Below are 16,073 nucleotides of genomic sequence, written 5' to 3'. Positions count from 1 at the left end.
CTGTCCCACCATCCTGGTTCCTCCCCGATGTGAGAATTTCTAATAGGTAAAAATTGCTACCTTAATTTTGGCCACAAAATTACTTTACGATGGATACAAACTCAAGCATCTCTTCCAAATGCTCTCTGTAGCCTGTTGCATTTGCAAAGCATATATGTTCTCATTATTTTAAAACAACTTTTAACTTGAGGGGACAGATTAAGCACGTTTAATTTTTTAAACTATCCTAAATAGACTATACCTGATAGCCACTTATCTTCACCAAAAAAGGGGGGAAAAGCAAATTTTGAGCACTTGTCTGTTTTGTCTGTTTTATGAAAGAAAAATGCCCAATGTATTCAAGATTGGTTTTAATTCTAAATTTTTTATTTCATTATGTTTAAAGGTGTTGTTTTTATGGCCTGGGTGGCTCAGTCAGTTAAGCGTCTGACTTCTGCTCAGGTCATGATCTCACAGTTTGTGAGTTCAAGCCCTACATCAGGCTCTCTGCTGTCAGCACAGAGCCTGCTTCAGATCCTCTGTGCCCCTCTCTTGGCCCCCCCCTCCAGCCCCCGCTCAGGCTCTCTCTTTCTCTCTCTCTCAAAAACGAATAAACAGGGGCGCCTGGGTGGCGCAGTCGGTTAAGCGTCCGACTTCAGCCAGGTCACGATCTCGCGGTCCGTGAGTTCGAGCCCCGCGTCATGCTCTGGGCTGATGGCTCAGAGCCTGGAGCCTGTTTCCGATTCTGTGTCTCCCTCTGTCTCTCTGCCCCTCCCCCGTTCGTGCTCTGTCTCTCTCTGTCCCAAAAATAAATAAACGTTGAAAAAAAATTTAAAAAAAAAAATGAATAAACATTAAAAAAAAAAAAAAAGAAAGATCAAAGTAAGAACATGTGATGAAGGGGAAGGAAGGGTTTAAGCAACAAGGGTGGTAAGGCATCCAGATACCAGCAACAGTGAGAAACTGTTACCTCCCATAGAACCTGGGACAGCTAACCCAGCTCAGGGGAATGGACCCAGTAGGAGTTGTAACTGTGCAGGAACCCAGCTGCTGCCAGGGATGTGATGTAAAACCAGGGAAGAAATGGGAAAATAACCCCAACCTCATTCCCCTGCCCCACTACTGCTTCTGGTAACCAATCCCACCTGGAAGGCAGCCAGCAGGTGAACAACAGAGACCTAGTCTAAAAGGGTCCTGGGCCCAGAGCAGGGAAGAGTGAGGTGGGGAGAGTCAGAGGGGGTGGGGGGAGAGTGGGGAGGTGGGTGGCAAATGAAATCAACCCACTCAGATGACAGGGCCGATCCTTCATCGGTTTGGATCCTTAAAAACAGCCAGCCCTAGTCCATGCTGTAGATAACACCCTTCTCCTCTGTGGAAAAGAAACAGGATCCTTTTTCTACCAACTCAGAGAATTTCCATCCAACCATATATTTCCTATGCTCACTGTGAATTATTCATGCTCCGATCTATTTCATCTGTGGAGCCTGAGAGTATAAGTACTATCATGCTTTGGACTTCTAAAATATTTCTTTTTTTTTTCCATATTTGAATTTCACCTGTGCTAGTGAAAGCAACTCTTTCAGATTGGTTTGCAAAGGTGAATATATGTTAAAAGATGAGTCATTTGCAGTGACAATGAAGTCCTATCAAGTGTTGGAATGTCTTCAGCTCAACACCACAAACATTTATTGAGCAGTCTACTACCTGCAAAGCATCATAGGGAATTCAAAGATGAATTACAGGTGGTCCCCAACCCTCCTTCCCAGGGAGGTTACACCCGTATCTGAAGATGGACAGTGATAAAAGTTGACCAGTGGAGTTTGGGGGGAATGGGAAATTGGCAGGACACTTCAAGTGAAGGAGAAATCCTTTCAGTTGAGCTACTTTCTTAGACCAAAGACTTGTACAGTCATTGACTTCAGCTAGTAAAGACTCTGGTAGGAAAAAGAAATGATGGCAAACGCTGGCCTCTGACAAATTTGAAGTGTAATATCTGAATTAAATTAATAAATAAACATCTCCACCAGCAGAACCACAATTACATCCCAGAGTCAAAGCCTCTCATCTGAAACACTTTCACTGCCAGGGTGCCTGGGCAGCTCGGTCAGTTGAATGTCCAACTCTTGGTTTTGGCATAGGTCATGATCTCACGGTTCATGAGATCAAGCCCCGTGCCAGGCCTCACACTGACCAGGCAGACCCTACTTACGATTCTCTCTCTCCCTCTCTCTGCCCCTCCCCCACTCACACTTGTGCATGCTCTCAAATTGAGTCAACTTTAAAACTAAAAAAAAATTTAAAATAAAATAAAATAAAATAAAATAAAATAAAATGAAATAAAATAAAATAAAATGAAACAAAACATTTTCAGTGTCAAAGGCTTGTATTGGAGAAACAGTTTGGAATAGGTTTGAAAGCCTTTTGCAAGACTTGAGCAAAAAGTAGAAACTGGACAATTTCATTTCAGGTTCAACCCCCAGCTCAACACTGCTCCAGAGAGCAAAACTGGAAAAATGGAAAGTGAAAATTGAATTTTCCTTGATGGTTGTCAATCCCATCATAAGAATTTATGGGAGAGTGAAAATCATTAAAGCTGAAGGTAGCTATTATGAGATTAGAGTCTCCTTTGGTTTCATTTTGAGGTTACATTTTATTTATTTGTTTGTTTGTTTTGAGAGAGAGACAGGGTGTGTGTGTGTGTGTGTGTAGGCGCGTCCGTGCAACAAGGGAAGGAACAGAGGGAGGGAGAGAAAGATTCTTCAGCAGACTCCACGCCCAGCACAGAGCCCCAACACTGGTTCTGTTGCAGGAACTGTGAGATCATGGCTTGAGCCAAAATCAAGAGTCAGACACTCAACCAAATGAGCCACCCATGGGCCCCTTGAGGTTACATTTTAAAAAAATCTTGCCATTTACAACATTGTGGATGGAACCAGAGGGTATTATGCTAAGCAAAATAAGTCTGTCAGAAAAAAGACAGATATCATATGATTTCATGCATAGGTGGAATTTGAGAAACTCATGAGATGAATATAAGGGAAGGGGAGGAAAAATAAGATAAAAACAGAGCGGGAGGCAAACCATAAGAGATCTTAAATACAGAGAACAAACTAAGGGTTGCTGGAGAAGGGTGAGAGTGAGTTAAGTGGGCGATGGGCATTAAGGAGGACTCTTTGGGATGAGCACTAGGTGTTATATGTAAGAGATGAATCACTGGGTTCTACTCCTGAAGTCAAGACTACACTGTATGTTAACTAACTTGAAAATAAAAATAAATAATAAATAAATAAAGACAATACCAAATGGAATGCTAAATGCAATCACAGTGAACATGTAAATTTTTAAAATTTTTTTGTTTGTTTATTTTTTTTTCAATGTTTATTTATTTTTGGGACAGAGAGAGACAGAGCATGAACGGGGGAGGGGCAGAGAGAGAGGGAGACACAGAATCGGAAACAGGCTCCAGGCTCTGAGCCATCAGCCCAGAGCCCGACGAGGGGCTCGAACTCCCGGACCGCGAGATCATGACCTGGCTGAAGTCGGACGCTTAACCGACTGCGCCACCCAGGCGCCCAAGTTTATTTATTTATTTTTGAGAGAAAGAGAGCACGAGCAGAAGGATAGAGAGAGGGAGAGAGAGAGAATCCCAAACAGGTTCTATGAAGTCAGCACAGAATCCGATGCAGGGCTCACACTCACAAACCAAGAGATCATGCATGACCTGAGCTGAAATCAAGAGTCAGACACTTAACTGACTGAGCCACTCAGGCACCCCAAACATGCAATTTTTAAAATGTCTCTTAAATCCTCAATATTATGGTCCTGCCAACAACAACCTGGCTTTAACCAGATATAACCTCTGTCTGAATGGTAACAATTTTTATAATATACAGAGCACTTACTATGAGCCAGTCACTGTTCTAAATGCTTCACATGCAATAACCCATTTACCAGATGAGGAAACTGAGGCACGGCGTGCCTAAGATCACACAGCTACTAGGCTACCATGATTGTCCAATAAAATACAGGATGCACAGATGCATTTGAATTTCAGATAAACAACAAATAATGTTTGGTATCATTATGTGCCCTGCAATATTTCGAGCATACTTATACAAGTAGTATCCATTGCTTTTCTGAAATTCAAACTCAGGACCCTGGGTGTCCTATAGTTTTGCAGAGTGCCCTGCATTTTGCTAAATCTAGCGACCCCAGACCATGCCAATCTTGCTAATGCAAACTCATCTGCTCTATGCTTATGTTGCTGGGATCATGCTCTCTGTCCAAAGATCTGTCTCTCAGAGTTCTCAAAAGATCACTAAATGTTTAATCTTAGCCCTCTTTGATTCTAAACCAGAAGCTTCTACTAAAAGGACTCCTTGAAACCAATGAAGTCATGTTCATTCTCTCCACTCCCTACAGGGCCTACCATTGCTTCCAGAATACAATGTGACTGTGTACTTATTTGCAGAGTACAACTCAGTATTACTTTACTTAGCATGCATAATGCATCAGAGTCTCTGGGTTTTATTTGTGGTCAATGACTATCAAGTTCTTGACTTTTAAAGCCCAAATGACCTTCTCTGTGAGGGTTTTAAGAACAGAGAATTGAAATAGCATCAAAAAATGGCCTGGTTGGGGCACCTGGGTGGCTCAGCTGGTTAAGCGTCAGACTCTTGATTTTGGCTCAGGTTATGATCTCATGGTTCCTGAGCTCAAGCTCTGTGATGAGCACTGTGTTAACAGTGTGGAGCCCACTTGAGATTCTCTCTCTCCTTCTCACTCTCTGCCCCTCCCCCGCTCACTTGAGCTCCCTCTCTCTCTCAAAATAAATTTAAAAAAACAACAACTTTAAAAAATGGCCTGGAAATCCTTTCAACTGCCCTCATCTGGTTTCCACACTGCTGAGTTTACTAAACTTGAAGAGCCATGGCGGTCTTCTGGGAGCACATCCTATGATTGTTAGACAAGTTCAACTCTGAAACCACTTAGATTATAAGAGCTCATTCCCAATCATTAACTACACCTTGGTTGTGGATTGAATGTTTGTATCCTCCTCCCAAAATTCATATGTTGAAGCCCCTAAGCCCCAATGTGATGGTATTTGGAGGTGGAAACTTTGGGAGGTGATTTGGTTTAGATAAAGTCACGAGGGCAGCACCCCATGATAAGATTAGTGTCCTTAAAAGAAGAGGAAAAGACAACCTCACTTCCTCTCTCCCCACTGTGAGGATGCGGAGAGAAGGTGGTCACCCGCAAGCCAGGAAGAGGGCCCTCACCAAGAACCAAATCCGATAGCACCTTGATCTTGGTTTTCCAGCCTCCAGAACTGTGAAAAATAAGCATGTGTTGTTTAAACCACCCCTTCTACGGCATTTTGCTATAGCAGCCCAAGCTAACCAAAACGCCCTCCACGGTAAGGTCATTACCACTTACCAGGTCCTCACTCTAACTCAGAGGATGGCGTATAACCCATTTTAGTCTATGTTTAATTTTGACACTCAGAAACACTTCTGTGATTATCCTGCTTCCATTATTTGACTCTTCCAAGAGGAGCTGGCGGAGTAGATTGTCAAGGAAAGAGAGAAAATCAGTGGAGCTGATGCAGCAGTGAGAGGAGGGATTGTCAGAGAGGGGACAGACAGGGAAAGGAACCAAACCCTGGTTGTGCCCCGCCACCCACACTGTCCTGCAGTGAAGCTGCTGGAGGTCAAGGGGTGCCCGACACCTGGCTCTCATGTGATTCCAGCCCCAGACCTCAGTCTTCGGGAACGAGATGCAAAACTGACACCCACCTCATCATCTGGCATAGTAAAGCTTGGGTGTAAACCCCAGAGTCCAGAATTCATGTGTTCAAGGCCAGGGGCTGATGTTACTCTGTGTCACAGTAGGCAAATCACTTAACCTTCCTGTGCCTTCGTTTTCTCGTAAGTAAATGGGACTAATAACAGTGGCACACATTTTATAGGGAGTTATTGAAAGTACTGAATGAGATCATTTACGTAAGTGCTTACAACAGTGCCTGGCATATAGTGAGCCTTCAGCACCGTCTGTTGTGAAGACATTCTGTGGCATAAAGAGTGCCAGAAGGTTGGGTTGGAAATTTTGACGGGGAATCCAGAGTTCACGGGAGGCTTTGAAGGCCCTGAACATCTGAGGGAGGCTACCTAAGAGGTATTTCAGCACCCTGAGGCCAAGGACCAGACCCAACATGCTAACACAGCGCTGAGCACATCAAAGGTATTCAATGTTCATGGACTGCTGATACGATACTTGTCAATGAGGAAAGTGATCCTCAGGGCAAGAGCTAAGATGGTGGTGAGGAGGATCACGATAGGAACAGAAGGCTGTGTAGGAAATGCTGTGGACAGAGAAGAGCTGTTCTGGGCCACATTCCTTACGACATTACTCAGCACCATTCTTCAGGCAGGTAACAGAGCAAAAATTTGTGGGCAGGAATATGTATAGTCATCATTATCAACATCCGTCATCATGTTTGTAATTTAAAAATAATAACAGGAACAATAATTACATTTATTGAATGTTTCCGGTGTGTCAGACATCGTGCCAAATGCTTTCTTCGAGGCTGAAATGCTAGCTATGAAAAGATAGAAAAAACGCTATCGTGCACATTACCAAACAGCCATTACACTCTGCACCTTCAGGGAGCCCCCACTGTCCTGATCATCTGAGCTTCCCCCAGGATCCCCTGGGTCCCCTGCTCCCAGGAACTAAAAGCACAAAAGGAGGCCTCAAGGACCCCTCTCCAACATTACACTCTGTGCCTCTGCAGATTGGCCAATGACCCCATTGAATATTTTGAAAATCATCCCCACATTCCATGGATTAACCAACTTAACTCTTACATTGTTCTTTAATTCTGGAAGGTGATACTAGGGTTCAAAAAGGCAGGAGACTTGCCCAGGGCCACAGCTCATAAGTGATCAAGCACAGAGTCTATCTGACTCTATTCTGAGCTCCTGGTCCCCCCGGAAGGGGGAAGTTTTGCACCGGAGACTGCAGAACATAAGGCTGAACAGAATGGTCAAACGAAGTAAATCAACAGGCAAAATATGATTTCCAGAAACTTCCTGTTTTAATAGGTCAGAGAAACCACCGGACTCTGTTAAAAACATCAAGCCCCTTAGCCACAATCCATACTAAATAATAAGCCTGCTGGGTGAGCCAGCACCACTAAGTTTATGCAGAGGGTAACATTTCCTTCGGTGGTGACATTTAGAGTAGGCTGTTACATCTTCATCTAGCACAAAAACTCAAATTCTTTTCTTCCATCCTAAAATTTAACTGATCTCATCCCAGATGCTACGGTCATTTGCTTCTAGCTTCCAAAACAAAAGTAAATGGCAATACCATCTGTTACAGCCAGCTATGTGAAAAGGTCACCAGCCTCTCGCATTCTCTTTACTCCCCAGTTAAGAGTTAACAAAACAGAAAGATGTTTATTTCGGACAAACTCTCAAGTTCCTTCGGTGGCAAGAGGAGGGTCCAAAAATAGGAGAAACACAAAAACAAAACTAGGACTCCATTTAGGCTGCCTTAATATATGCCTAAGAATTTAACCGAGAAGTAAGAAGAAAACAAAAAAAAGCCTAAGAAAAGTAAGAAGGACTTAATATAGAAAAATGCAGAAATTAAGGAATTTGAAAACGAGATTAATAACTAACTCCAGCTATAGCTTCTATAGCGAAAAAAATTTACAGATAGATAAAAATGTGGACGAATACTTTCTCATTGTTTCAATGAGGCAATATAGAAAACACTCTGTAGGTCCTATCAGCATTTCATGGGACTCCAAAAGGCACTTGAGAAAATGCAGCATTCATTTTTGTCTGTTTTCAATCATAATATATATGCATAGAGAAATGTCTAGAAGGATATTCGTCAAAATGTTAACAGTATTTATCTCTGGGTGACAGAATTTGGAGCAATTTTTCTTCCTCCTTTATATTTCCCTATACTTGAATTGTTTACAGTGAGCATTTATCATTTTTATAGTGAGAATAAAAATTCTCAAGCCACTCTCATTTTTTTAACTGTCCCAAACATGATTCAGTGTGAAATATAATACACGGAAGAAGCCACATAAAATGTGAAACAAATCACGGTCACGTTTGCTTTATGACAAAATAAGCCTCACACTTTGTATCACGGTGAGTCGTGAAAACAGAGATCTCACGGAATTACCCGCGACCCTCCTGAGTGACTATGCCCCCAGCACACGGACGGCAGCAGGATCCCAATGAGTAAATGAGTCCAGCGGTATGAGACGTCCGAGCCAAAGGTGAACCTCACCTCGGGGGCTGGGCTACTGGGGCTCGTGGCGCACCTTCACCTTCATGTCACCATGCTAGCACCTAAGACAATGCCTAATGATCACTTTTACTTTTATATAAAACAAGTTCAGGAGTGCCCAGTGGCTCCATACAGTCAGCTCCGAAGTGGGGCTCGAACTCACAAAACCCTGCGATCATGACCTGAGCCAAAATCAAGAGTTGGACGCTTCACCGACTGGGCCATCCAGGCACCCCAACACAAATACACTTTTAAAAAACTGTATTTGGGCAAATGACCAACAAAGTGTGCCTGACTTAAGCGATCGTGATAATTGCTTCAAGATACACCATAGGTAAAGAAATGAAACATTTTGTTAAACTAATGAGCAGAAGCAGTGGAGTGAGTAGATCTCCAGAATCTTGGTTTTCTAGAGTTTTCATTTGGGGCCTGCATGTCTTCCTGGACCTATTCGGACGTGTCTATGCTTATATTCAAAACACACAGGGTAAAACACCAGGCATCTGGAAGAATGATCACGGCATTTGGATCAGCTGGGTCTATGGAAATGGATGTCTGTTCTTAGGACAGCCTGTGGTCAGCCTGAAAGATACCATGGAGCTAGTGGATAATGTGGGCACAGCCATGTCTGCCAGACCCAGGAACGTGGGGAGGAGATCAGAACAGGGTTTGGGTTAACAGGCCAAGGTGGAGGGGAAAAGTTGGAAGGACCTCACTTTAAAGGAGCCAGAAGCACAGTTTGAATGAGAGGCAGAAGCCGTAGTCAGGAGAGACGCGGGCTGGGGTGAGGGGGTAGATCAGGATCCCGGGTTTCGATAAGGCCGGAGAAAGCACACTCAGAAGCGAATTCTGACCGGAGGTTTGACAAAATTGTCCAGGGTCAGTTCAGGGATTGCAGGCTGACAGTCCTCACGTTGAATTTTGCCAGTAGAAAGATGTTGTTTAGGGGCGCCTGGGTGGCTCAGTCAGTTGAGCATCTGACTTCGGCTCAGGTCATGATCTCATGGTTCGTGGTTTCAGGCCGCACGTCGGGCTCTGTGCTGACAGCCTGGAGCCTGCAGCCTGCTTCGGATTCTTTGTCTCCCTCTCTCTACCTCCTTCTCTCTCTCTCTCTCTCTCTCTCTCTCTCAAAATAAATAAACATTTAAAAAAAGAAAAGAAAAAAAGAACGATGTTGTTTGGTCTGCACTCTTTGTTTAAAACTTTTTAGACCTTTGCATCTGAATGCCATGAGCTGGGAATAATACTGGCTGCAGCAGGTAGTGTTCTAAGTGCTCTGCATATTCGAATCCATTTAATCCTCATAAGAACATTTGTTGAGTGCTTACGATATGCCAAGCACTATTCCAAGCACTTTACATGTATTGCCTCCTGGATGCTTTTAGCAATCCTATCCCCATATTACCTATGAGAAAACAGAGGCGCAGAGAATTGAATGATTTGCCTGAGGTTACTCAGCTTGTAAATAGCAGAGCCAGGATTCAGATGAGGGTATTAGCCACAACGCTGCAGTCTTATACTCAGCTAAACCCTCCCTCATATTTCCTGTTTGGCCCTTGTCAGTATTGTGTATTTGACCCTAGGTCTGCACAGTGGTGCAGCTGGGTCATTGATCTGAAAATAGCCTGTCTCCTGCCAGTCTTGACGCAGCCTTCTAGGGAGCAGGTAAGAGCACTGCCAAAGTGGAGCAGAACCCAGAGCATCAGCAGCCTGGGGCAGAGGTACCTCCGTCACCAAACACGGGCCCCTCCCAGAGCTGACACAGGTACCAGCCTCCATGATGTTCAAAACACAGTAAACCTCATCCAGGCCACAAAAGAAAATATAACTGGGCTTCATCAAAAATAAAAACATTGGTACAGCAAAGGACACTAGCCAGAGAATGAAAAGCAATCCATAGAATGAGAGAAAATATTTGCAAATCATTACATCAAAGAAGGAATTAATATCAAAAATGCATAAAGAGCTCCTGTAACTCAACAACAAAAAGCAAGCACACTGATCCTAAATTTAAAAAAAAAAAATGGGCAAAGGATTTGAATGGCCATTTCCCCAAAGAAGATACATAAACAGCCAACAAGCACATAAAAAGATGCTCATCATCATTAGTCATTAGAGAAATGGCAGTTAAAACCACAGTGAGAGGGGAACCTGTGTGGCTCAGTTGGTAAGCATCCGACTCTTGATCTCAGCTCAGGTCTTGATCTCAGGGTCATGAGTTCAAGCCCCACATTGGGCTCCACATTGGGCGTGAAGCCTATTTACAAATAAAATAAAATAAAAAATAAAATAAATAAAATAAAATAAAATAAAATAAAATAAAAAATAAAATAAATAAAATAAAAAATAAATACTTAATACCACCAGATTCTATATTTAAAAATAGTAAAAATGGTAAATGAATAAAACCACAAGGAGATACCACTTCACACCCATTAGAATGGCTTGTATCAAAACACTAGAGAAAAAAAAAACACTAGAAAACAAGTACAGGTGAGGGTGTGGAGAAATTGGAGCCCCTTTGCATTGGTGTTGGAAATGTAAAATGGTGCAGTGGCAGAAAGCCTTCTGGCAATTCCTCAAAGAGTTGAAATAGAATTATCATATGACTCAGCAATTTCACTTCTGGGTATGTATGTACCCAAAAGAACAGAGGCTAAACAGAACCCAACAGAGACTACATAGACCCTTGTAGTCAGTGTTCTAGCAGCATTATTCACAATAGCCAAAAGATGGAAACAAGCCAAGTGTCCCATAACATAGGAAGGGATAAACAAAATGTGGTATATACATAAAACTGAGTATTATTCAGCCTTAAAGAGTACTAAAATACTGAAGCATGTGACAACATGGATGAGCTTTAAAAACATCATACTAAGTGAAATAAGCTGGACACAAAAGGACAAACACTGTATGATTCCACTAACAATGAGGTACCTAGAGTAATCAAATTCATAGAGACAGGAAAGAGAACAAACCAGACCTAGGGGAGGGAGGAACAGCGAGCTGTTGTTTAGTGGGTACAAGGTTTCTGCTTGGAATAATGAAAAAGTTCTGGAAATGATTAGCGGTGATGGTTGCACAATATTGTATGGATTGTGACTATACTTAATACCACCAGATTGTATATTTAAAAATAGTAAAAATGGTAAATTTTATGCTATATATATTCATCACAATAAAAAAAAATGTGTTAAGCCTCAAAGAGGTGATAAAGTTATACAGAAAGTCTCTCTGCCCACTTGACATCAAATAGGAAGGTCTGAAAAGAGGGGAACAAACAGAAGAGAATCTATCCAGTTAGCCAAAAGCATAGGAAAAAAAAAAAAAAACATTTAGTAACAGTCAGCAAAAACTAGCAAATCCTCAGAAGACATGAACAAAGCTTTTTTTTAAAAAAAGGCAGAGGTGCCTGGGTGGCTCAGTCAGTCAAGCGTCTGTCTGACTCTTGGCTTCAGCTCAGGTCATGACCTCACAGTTTGTGGGTTCAAGCCCTGCATTGGGCTCTGTGCCGACAGTGCAGAGCCTGCTTGGGATTCTCTCTCTCTCTCTCTCTCTCTCTCTCTCTCCCTCCCTCCCCTGCTTGCTTTTTCTCTCTGTTTCAAAATAAATAAATAAACTTAAAATTTTTTAAATAAAATTAAATTAAAATTAAAATTAAAAAGGCAGAAAACTTTAAAAAAAAGTTTCAGAAAGAATTAAGTGCAATACTGCAAAGGAAACAATCAACAAAACTAAAAGGCAACCGACAGAATGAGAAAAGATATTTGTAAAGGACATATCAGATAAAAGGTTAGTATCCCAAATCTATAAAGAACTTAACAAACTCAACACCTGAAAAACAAATAATCCAGTGAAGAAATGGGCAAAAGACATGAATAGACACTTTTCCAAAGAAGACATCCAGATGGCCAACAGACACATGAAAAGATGCTCAATGTCACTCATCATCAGAGAAATACAAATCAAAACCACTATGAGATACCAACTCACACCAGTCAGAGTGGCTAAAATGAACAACTCAGGAAACTACAAATGCTGGCTCAGATGTGGAGAAATGGGAACTCTCTTGCACTGCTGGTGGGAATGCAAAATGGTACAGCCACTGTGAAAAACAGTGTGGAGGTTCCTCAAAAAATTAAAAATAGAACTGCCCTACAACCCAGCAATAGCACTGCTAGGAATTTACCCAAGGGATACAGGAATGCTGATGCACAGGGGCACTTGTCCCCCAACGTTTATAGCAGCACTTTCACAATAGCCAAATTATGGAAAGAGCCTAAATGTCTGTCAAGTGATGAATGAATAAAGAAGATGTGGTTTGTATATACAATGAAATACTACTTGGCAATGAGAAAGAATTAAATCATGTCATTTGCAGCAACATGGATAGAACTGGAAGGTATTATGCTGAGTGAAATAAGTCAGTCAGAGAAAGATGGATATCGTATGTTTTCCCTCACATGTGGATCTTGAGAAACTTAACAGAAGACAAAGGGGAAAGGAAAGGGGGAAAAATAGTTACAAACATAGAGGGAGGGAGGCAAACCATAAGGGACTCTTAAATACAGAGAACAAACTGAGGGCAGATGAGGGTGGTGGCAGAGAGGGGGAAATGGGTGATGGGCATGAGGAGGGTACTTGTTGGAATGAGCACTGGGTACTGTGTGCAGGTGATGAACCACGGGAGTCTACCCCAAAAACCAAGAACACACTTTACACACTGTATGTTGGCCAATTTGACAATAAATTATATTTAAAAAAATAATAAATAAATAAATAATGCACCATGTTAATAAAAAAAAAAAAAGAATTAAGTGTAATAATACTCAGTGCAAGAGGGTTCCCATTTCTCCACATCCAAGCCAGCATTTGTTCACAGAGACATGTGCATAATAAAATAAACATTCAAATTCTCAACTACCATAACAGCAGAGTGGTAAAGTTAAAATGTCCTTGTTGCACATGGATCTGAATGCAGAATAAAGCCCACAATTTTTCATTACAGCAAAAGCCAATCCAGGGTACAAACAACGTCCTTGGGACTTTCACTTCTTTCCAAATGACTAACATAAAATTTTAAAAATACAGTCATCCCCCCTCATCTGCAAGGGATATATTTGAAGACCACCAGTAGATACCTGAAACAGCAAATAGTAGCAGACCCTATGCATACTATGTTTTTCTTCCAATATATACATACCTATGATAAGGTTTAATTTATACATTAGGCACAGTAAGAGGTTAACAACAATAATAAAATAGAACAATTGTAGGGGCACCTGGGTGGCTCAGTTGGTTGAGCATCCAACTTCGGCTCAGGTCATGATCTCACGGTTCGTGAGTTGGAGCCGCGCGTCAGGCTCTGCATGGACAGCTCAGAGCCTGGAGGCTGCTTTGGATTCTGTGTCTCCCTCTCTCTCTGCCCCTCCCCTGTTCACATTCTGTCTCTCTCTCTCCCAAAAATAAACCTAAAAAAAATTTTTTAATAATAAAATAGAGCAATTGTAACAATAGACTGCAATAAAAGTTATGTGAATGCGGTCTCTCTCTCTCTCTCTCTCTCTCCCAAAATACCTTATTATGCTGTACTCACCCTTCTTCTGTGATGATATATGATATATGATGATTTATGATGAGATGAAGCAAGGTGAATGATGTAGGCAGTATGACATAGCATTAGGCTACTATCGACCTTCTGACCATCTGTCAGAAGGAGGATCATCTGCTTCCAGACCACGGTTGGCCACAGTAACTGAAACCACAGACAGTGAAACCGTGGATAAGGAGGGACTTCTGTATAAGTCTGCCATCAAATTATCCATTAGAGGCTGACATATTTGAAATAAGATGAGCTGTGAACTCCACAGCTGCAAAGCAAGGTCATGGGATTGTAAATTATTCTGCAGTTCTCTATCTCTTTAAGTGGAGCCTTTTGGATTCTCCCAAACCTTTAACTTGACCCACATCAAGTTAGGTGCTGGGGACTCATAACACTACAGGAATATTGGCTTATTTAAGAGAAGACTAGATTCAACCCCAGGGTGTGCCAATAAGTCACTGGGTGATGCTGGGCAAGTCACCCAGCCTCTCCAAGCACCAGTTTCCTTCATGTGAAGTAGAGATTAGATAAAATAATTTCTGAAGTCTCTTTAACACACTGGGAGTCACATTTTGTTCCTTTGGGGGGGGGGAGGGGAGTGACATCTTTTTGCATTTCTTTTCCAAATACATCAGTGTCCAAATTGAAACGTACAGAGTTCCATAAACCTTTCATAAAAATGTTATTCAGTCCCTCCAAACATATTTTCTTCTTACCTCCCACCTGCCCACACATAAAGATGATTAGGGAAACCTCTCTCCATTATATTTATTTATGTATATATCACTTCAGTCCATAAAGGATTTGAGCCCGTCTAATTTCATTAGCTTCTTAAAATTTCAAAATTCTCTTGCACAAATACTGTGCATAATCTTATTTTAAGACTAAATCCTTTCCCCCACCCCCAAAAAAATCACGCTTAAAAATGTTGACTTGGGCTTTTTCTCCATTAAAACAGGAAAGTGACATATGTATAAAGAAGGATGCTAAATGAATATAGATTTGGTACTGATGACTTCCAGCCAACTACCGCCCTTGCTCTCCTAGCTTGATGGCTAATCACCAAAATACATTCCAGAGCTGTTCTCTCTCCTCATATATTTCACTTGAGAATGAATTAATTTCTGCTTCAAGTTGTCCCATCTGGGAAAACCTAGATCCCATCAACAACAGCTTGAGAATAGAATCGAGAGTAGAGAGGCAAGAAGGGAGTCTTAAAAATTAAAATAATCTTCCTTCAGTCTAAGTCCAGAAAGGAAGTGCTGGCTGTCGTTCTATGCAAGGAAGATTCTATTCTTTTTTTTTTTTTTATTAAGTTAGCCAAACAGTTGAACAACATGCATTAGTCTTTAGTGAGGAGTGCCAAACTACATCAAAACTCCACAGTTGACCTCTTGTCACTAGCACATCAAATCCTGGATGAGTTGTCAGGCCAGGTCTGGTCTGACATGTCCCTAATAGACCTACTATGTATTATCTGGGATTTTCTCAAAATAGATGAGATTTGTGTTTTGTAGAACTTAAAAAAAAAATAGGAAGACCCCAAGTTTTAATTATACAGGCATCTATATTTATACAGACATCTATAGTCTGTATGAAGTTTCTTGCATTTATTCTACAATAAATGACATTTTAAATAATGGAGACTACAAAGCTAGATCTAGGTGAACCAGTCAGGCCCCGAACCAGAGCAGAACCCAAATGCCAACATCAATACCACTAATTTGATTCAGTTATTTATTCATCAAACATAGCTTGAGCGATATCTCTTTTCAACTATTCTAGGCACTGTGGGGGATATTACATCATCACACCCCATGGCAGAAAAGTGCTACCGGAGAGGCATAAAAACAGTGCCCTGTTACCCTGAGAAGCATCAAAGATTCTGATGGCATGAAAAATAGAGGTGGGGTCATAACTTCTTCAGCCTCTAACAAGCCCAGGCCAGAGCTTGTTATGACACTTTTGACCCAAAGACAGACAGTTGAGGGCACTGGCATCCTCCCAGAGGGATGCCAACATGGATATATAGCTGGGTGGGGGTAAGCGGAGCTTACCTCAGGACAGACAGGACCTCCGGAGGTGGAGCCAGTCCAGCGGTTTGACCCTGACCTACCATGGAATCCAGAAGTTAGGAGAAATGACACACCCCAGAGAGACCATTACTAGAATGGAGAAG

Source organism: Prionailurus viverrinus, chromosome D2 (assembly GCF_022837055.1).
Source record: "Prionailurus viverrinus isolate Anna chromosome D2, UM_Priviv_1.0, whole genome shotgun sequence".
Taxonomy (NCBI): domain Eukaryota; kingdom Metazoa; phylum Chordata; class Mammalia; order Carnivora; family Felidae; genus Prionailurus; species Prionailurus viverrinus.
The sequence above is the reverse complement of the archived record's forward strand: the minus strand, read 5'-3'. Positions refer to the sequence as shown.